Source organism: Apium graveolens, chromosome 3 (assembly GCF_009905375.1).
Source record: "Apium graveolens cultivar Ventura chromosome 3, ASM990537v1, whole genome shotgun sequence".
Lineage (NCBI taxonomy): Eukaryota > Viridiplantae > Streptophyta > Magnoliopsida > Apiales > Apiaceae > Apium > Apium graveolens.
Genome location: NC_133649.1, coordinates 36,795,752 through 36,801,854, shown reverse-complemented (window position 1 = coordinate 36,801,854; position 6,103 = coordinate 36,795,752).

Sequence of the window (6,103 nt, the reverse complement as noted above, 5' to 3'; positions counted from 1 at the left end):
GAAAAATCTTGAGAAAAATTATCTAGTTTGTACTAGGATGCAGCTGTGATCAACTTCTTGAATCACAGATTTTCTGAAATACCATCTCTGGTGGAACAACAAATCCACCAGAAAAGTTTTTAAGGTCTATTGTGTTCTGTACTTTTGTGCTTGAATATATATCTGTCTGTATTAGCTTAAAGCAATTCACACACTTGTTTATCTTAAACACAAAGCCTTTGAAACTGCTCAAAACTTGAAAAAGTTTTGAGATTTACATTCAACCCCCCTTCTGTAAATCTCATTGTTAGTTCACTAGGAATAACAATTGGTATCAGAGCAGGCTCTTGACATACAAAGAGTTTAAAGTTCTTGGAAACTAACAAAGATGAGTAAGAAGGATATTGGAGTAAAAATCCCAGTTCTTGACAAAGACAGTTATCACCATTGGAAGGTGAAAATGCACCTTCATCTACTCTCCCAAGATGAAGGTTATGTAAACTGCATTGAAAATGGTCCTCACATTCCCCACAAAGTAGCCACAGTTGCTACAGCCACAATTGTTGTTGGTCAATCCATTCCAAAACCTAGAGCAGAATGGACAATGGAAGACACAGAAGAAGTCCACAAGGATAAGAAGGCTATGAACATTTTGTTTAATGGTCTTGACAAGGATATGTTTGATAATGTGATAAATTGCACAACTGCCAAAGAGGTTTGGGACACAGTTCAGCTACTGTGTGAAGGTACAGAACAAGTAAAAGAAAATAAAATGCAGCTTCTCATTCAACAGTATGAGTATTTTCATTTTGAAGAAAATGAATCTTTAAATGACACATTCAATAGATTCCAAAAGCTGTTGAATGGACTGAAGCTGTATGGTAGAGTGTACCAGGTGAAGGATTCAAATCTTAAATTTTTAAGATCCTTGCCAAAGGAATGGAAACCCATGACTGTCTCCTTGAGAAACTCTCAAGATTATAAGGACTTCACTCTTGAAAGATTATATGGAATCTTGAAGACTTATGAACTAGAGCTGGAACAGGATGAGGTATTGGAGAAGGAAAGAAAGAAAGGAGGTTCAGTTGCCTTGGTAGCTGAAAATGAGAAAGAATGCAGACAAGAAACTGTGAGATCAACATTAAACTCCAAAGATGGCACAAGCAAATCAGAATCAAGCAAGGGTAAGGAGCAAGTTGCTGAGAATGAAGACAACTCCAGCCAAGATGACTCTGATGGTATTAATGAGCATCTTGCATTTCTGTCCAGAAGATTTGCAAAGATGAAATTTAAGAAAAACACTAGAGCCACTAAACCTCATAAGAACATGGTGGACAAATCCAAGTTCAAGTGTTTCAATTGTGGTATAAGTGGACACTTTGCAAGTGAGTGCAGAAAGCCAACTACTGAAAAGAAGAAATTTGACCAAGTAGATTACAAAAAGAAATATTTTGATCTGCTCAAGCAAAAGGAGAAGGCTTTCATTACTCAAGAAAAAGACTGGGCAGCTGATGGAGAAGAAGAGGATGAAGATGTGGAATATGTCAACTTGGCTCTCATGGCTGATTTTGAGGAAAATGAAGTTAGTTCATCAAGCAACCAGGTAATCACTACTGATTTAACACAGCTTACTAAAGAAGAGTGCAATGATGCTTTTAATGACATGTCTACTGAATTGTATCACTTGCGTGTGTCTCTTAAATCTCTTGCTAAAGAAAATAGTAGGATTAAAGAGAACAATCTGTTTTTAAGTAATAGAAATGCTGTGTTAGAAGATAAGTTGATTGACCTAGAGAAAACTAAGCTACATTGTATATCTGTTGAAAATGAACTAGCTGAATCTGTTAAGAAAGTAGAAATACTTTCTAATCAATTAGAGAGAGAGCAAGAGGTGATTAAAGCCTGGAAGACATCTAGGGATGTTAGTGCTCAAATTGTCAAGGTACAAGGAATTGAATCATTTTGTGAGGCTGCCTGGGATAAAAACAAAAAGAAAATGGAATTAATTGATGGGCTGTCAACGGATGTGGAATCAACGGATGATGAAAATTATCCGTTGAAGGAAGAAAAGGAGCATCCGTTGAAGGTTCCTCAATTAAAACAGGCAGATGTTTCTAAAAGTGAAAATCTAAAGAAACTCAACAAAAAGTTTGGTTCAACTTCCAAGAACTTTGTCAAAGAAGAAGCAAGCACATCCAAAGATTTCAGTAAGGTGAATATAGGACACATGACCTTAGAACAGTTAAAGAATAGGCTCAAAGTGGTTGAGGATAAATAGGAAACTAAAAGGAAATCTAATAGAAATGGGAAGGTAGGGGTTAACAAACATAACAATTACACACCTGATAAGTATGCTCCTAGAAAAAGCTGTGTGCATTGTAATAGTGTTAATCATCTATCTGCTAATTGCAAATCTATTAAGAAAACTCCCATACCTGTACCCTCTTCCATGCCTAATATGTCTGCATCACCTCTGCATGCTATGCCTGTTATGTCTCAACAGAATCCTTATGCACATTTTGCAAACATGCCATATTTTAACAATCCTTATCTTGCTGCATTTAGTATGCCTCAAATGCCATACAATATGCCTATGTGGAATAACATGTTTGCACAATCCATGCCTTATCAAATTCCAAATGTGCTAAATGATTCTGTGACTAACCCTACACCTCAACCAACTACATCTAAGATCAAGGTTGACTCAAAGTTACCTAAGTCTAAAGATGCAGGAGGAATGAAGTCTAGGAGAAAGGCTAACATGAATGGACCCAAGGAAACTTGGGTACCAAAATCAACTTGATTGATTTTATGGTGTGCAGGGAAACAGAAGAAATCTATGGTACTTGGACAGTGGCTGTTCAAGACACATGACAGGAGATTTCTCCCTGCTCACAGAGTTTAAGGAGAAAGCTGGCCCTAGCATAACCTTTGGAGATGACAGCAAAGGGTTTACTATGGGAAATGGCTTGATTTCAACAAGGAATGTCATCATTGATGAAGTTGCATTAGTTGATGGTCTCAAGCACAACTTACTGAGCATCAGTCAACTATGTGATAGAGGGAATACAATTTCCTTCAATTCTGAAGCCTGTGTTGTCACCAGTAAGAAAGACAACAAAGTGGTTCTAACTGGAGTTAGAAAAGGAAATGTGTACTTAGCTGACTTCAACTCTACTGATGCAGAATCTATTACTTGTCTCTTCAGCAAAGCAAGTCCAGTTGAAAGTTGGCTATGGCACAAGAAGCTATCCCACTTGAATTTCAAGACAATGAATGATCTAGTCAAAAAGGACTTAGTTAGAGGAATTCCTCTTGTTGAATTCTCAAGGGATGGTTTGTGTGATGCTTGTCAGAAAGGCAAACAAAGGAAAGCATCATTCAAAAAGAAGCTTGAAACAACAATTGATGAACCATTACAGCTGCTACATATGGATTTGTTTGGACCAGTCAATGTATTGTCAATTGCAAGAAAAAGATATTGCTTAGTGATTGTAGATGATTTCTCAAAGTTTTCATGGGTCTATTTTCTTGGATCAAAGGATGAAGCAAGTGAAATCATTATCAATCACATCAGGCAAGTCAATAATCATCCTGACTTGAAGGTTAGGAATATCAGGAGTGACAATGGAACTGAGTTCAAGAATTTGACAATGAGGCTGTTCTGTGAAGAAAATGGAATCATGCATGAGTTCTCAGCTCCAAGAACACCTCAACAAAATGGGGTAGTTGAAAGAAAGAACAGATCTTTAATTGAGGCTGCTAGAACAATGCTTGAAGAATCAAAGTTACCAACATATTTCTGGGCTGAAGCTGTTAATTGTGCCTGCTACACTCAGAATATTTCTTTGATCAATCAAGCTAAAGGCATGACTCCTTATCAGTTGTTCAAGAGAAGAAAACCAACTCTAAACTTTCTTCATGTCTTTGGATGTAAATGCTTTATACTGAGAAATCAATCTGACCATAAAGGGAAGTTTGATGCAAAGGCTGATGAAGGAATATTTGTTGGTTACTCAGCTGGAAAATCTTATAGGGTCTACAATCTAAGAACCAACATTGTTATGGAATCTGTGCATGTTGTGTTTGATGATAAAAAGATTGATGGACTAACAGATGAGGGACACCATGAGAGACTCAAATTTGACAACATTGAGATATATTGTGATGATAGTGAAGAGGAGACTGATGGAGATGACACTTCAAAAGGGATTCAAAACATGCCCTTGGATAATGCACAAAATTCTGTATCCGTTGATAGAGGCAATGCAGTATCCGTTGAAAGACATAGTGCATCATCCGTTGAAGTACAAAATGAAGCATCCGTTGATCATAGTTCATCAACGGATAATCGATTTACATCATCAGTTGATAGAACTCCAAGTTCCCTGCAAAGGACCAACAACTCAGGGGGAGTTTCAACTAATCAACACTATGTCTCACATCATGATAATACTAAGGCCACCTCATCTAGAGTATATCTTTCACCTCAAAGGAAATGGACCAAGAATCATCCCTTTGAACTGATCATTGGTGATGCATCATCTAAAGTGCAAACAAGAAAAGCTACTCAAGATGAATGTCTGTATAGTAGTTTTCTATCTCAGGAGGAACCTAAGAAAGTGGAAGAAGCTTTATTGGATCCAGATTGGATATTAGCTATGCAGGAAGAGCTGAACCAATTTGAGAGAAACAAAGTTTGGAAGCTGGTACCCAAACCAAAGAACAAGAGTCCTATTGAGACAAAATGGGTATTCAGAAACAAGATGGATGAAAATGGCATTGTCATAAGGAATAAAGCCATATTGGTTGCTAAAGGCTATTCTCAACAAGAGGGAATATATTTTGATGAGACATATGCTCCTGTTGCAAGACTTGAAGCCATCAGAATTTTTCTAGCCTATGCAGCCCATGCCAATTTTAAAGTCTATCAAATGGATGTCAAGAGTGCATTTCTAAATGGGAAATTGGAGGAAGAAGTTTATGTAAGTCAACCTCCAGGGTTTGAAGATCCAAATTTTCCAGACTATGTGTATTATTTGTTGAAAGCACTCTATGGACTGAAGCAAGCACCTAGAGCCTGGTATGAAACCTTATCAAAATTCCTTTTGGAGAATCACTTCACTAGAGGTACTGTTGATAAAACTCTCTTCTTTAGGAATGTTAATGGCTCTAGTATACTTGTTCAAATTTATGTAGATGACATAATATTTGGATCTACAGATGATAAGCTTTGTAAAAAGTTTGCTAAGCTAATGCAAAGTAATTATGAAATGAGCCTGATGGGAGAACTAACCTATTTTCTTGGTTTACAAGTTAAACAAGTTAGTGATGGAATTTTCATTAGTCAAACTAAATATATTTATGATCTTTTAAAGAAGTTTGACTTAATAGAATGTTCATCTGCAAAAACTCCCATGGCCACTGCCACCAAACTTGAATTAAATAAGACTGAAAGGTCTGTGGACATTACAAGTTATAGAGGCATGGTTGGTTCACTTTTATATTTAACTGCCAGTAGACCAGATATAATGTTTTCTACATGTCTTTGTGCTAGATTTCAAGCTGACCCTAAAGAATCTCACTTAGTAGCTATTAAAAGAATTTTCAGATATCTCAAGGGGACTCCAAATCTAGGAATTTGGTACCCTAGAGAGTCTGGTTTTGATCTAATTGGCTACTCAGATGCAGACTATGCAGGTTGCAAAATAGACAGGAAAAGTACAACAGGCTCCTGCCAATTCCTGGGAAACAAGCTTGTATCATGGTTTAGCAAAAAGCAAAATTCAGTCTCTACTTCTACAGCTGAGGCTGAATACATTGCTGCTGGAAGTTGCTGCTCTCAAGTGTTATGGATGAGGAATCAACTCCTTGATTATGGACTACATGTTGATAGAATTCCTATTTTTTGTGATAACACAAGTGCCATAGCCATAACAGAGAATCCTGTGCAGCACTCAAGGACCAAGCACATTGATATCAAGTACCACTTCATTAGGGAACATGTGATGAAAGGTACAGTGGAACTTCATTTTGTTCCAAGTGAACAACAAATTACAGACATATTTACCAAGCCACTTGATGAATCAACATTTACAAGATTGGTAAGTGAGCTAGGTATGCT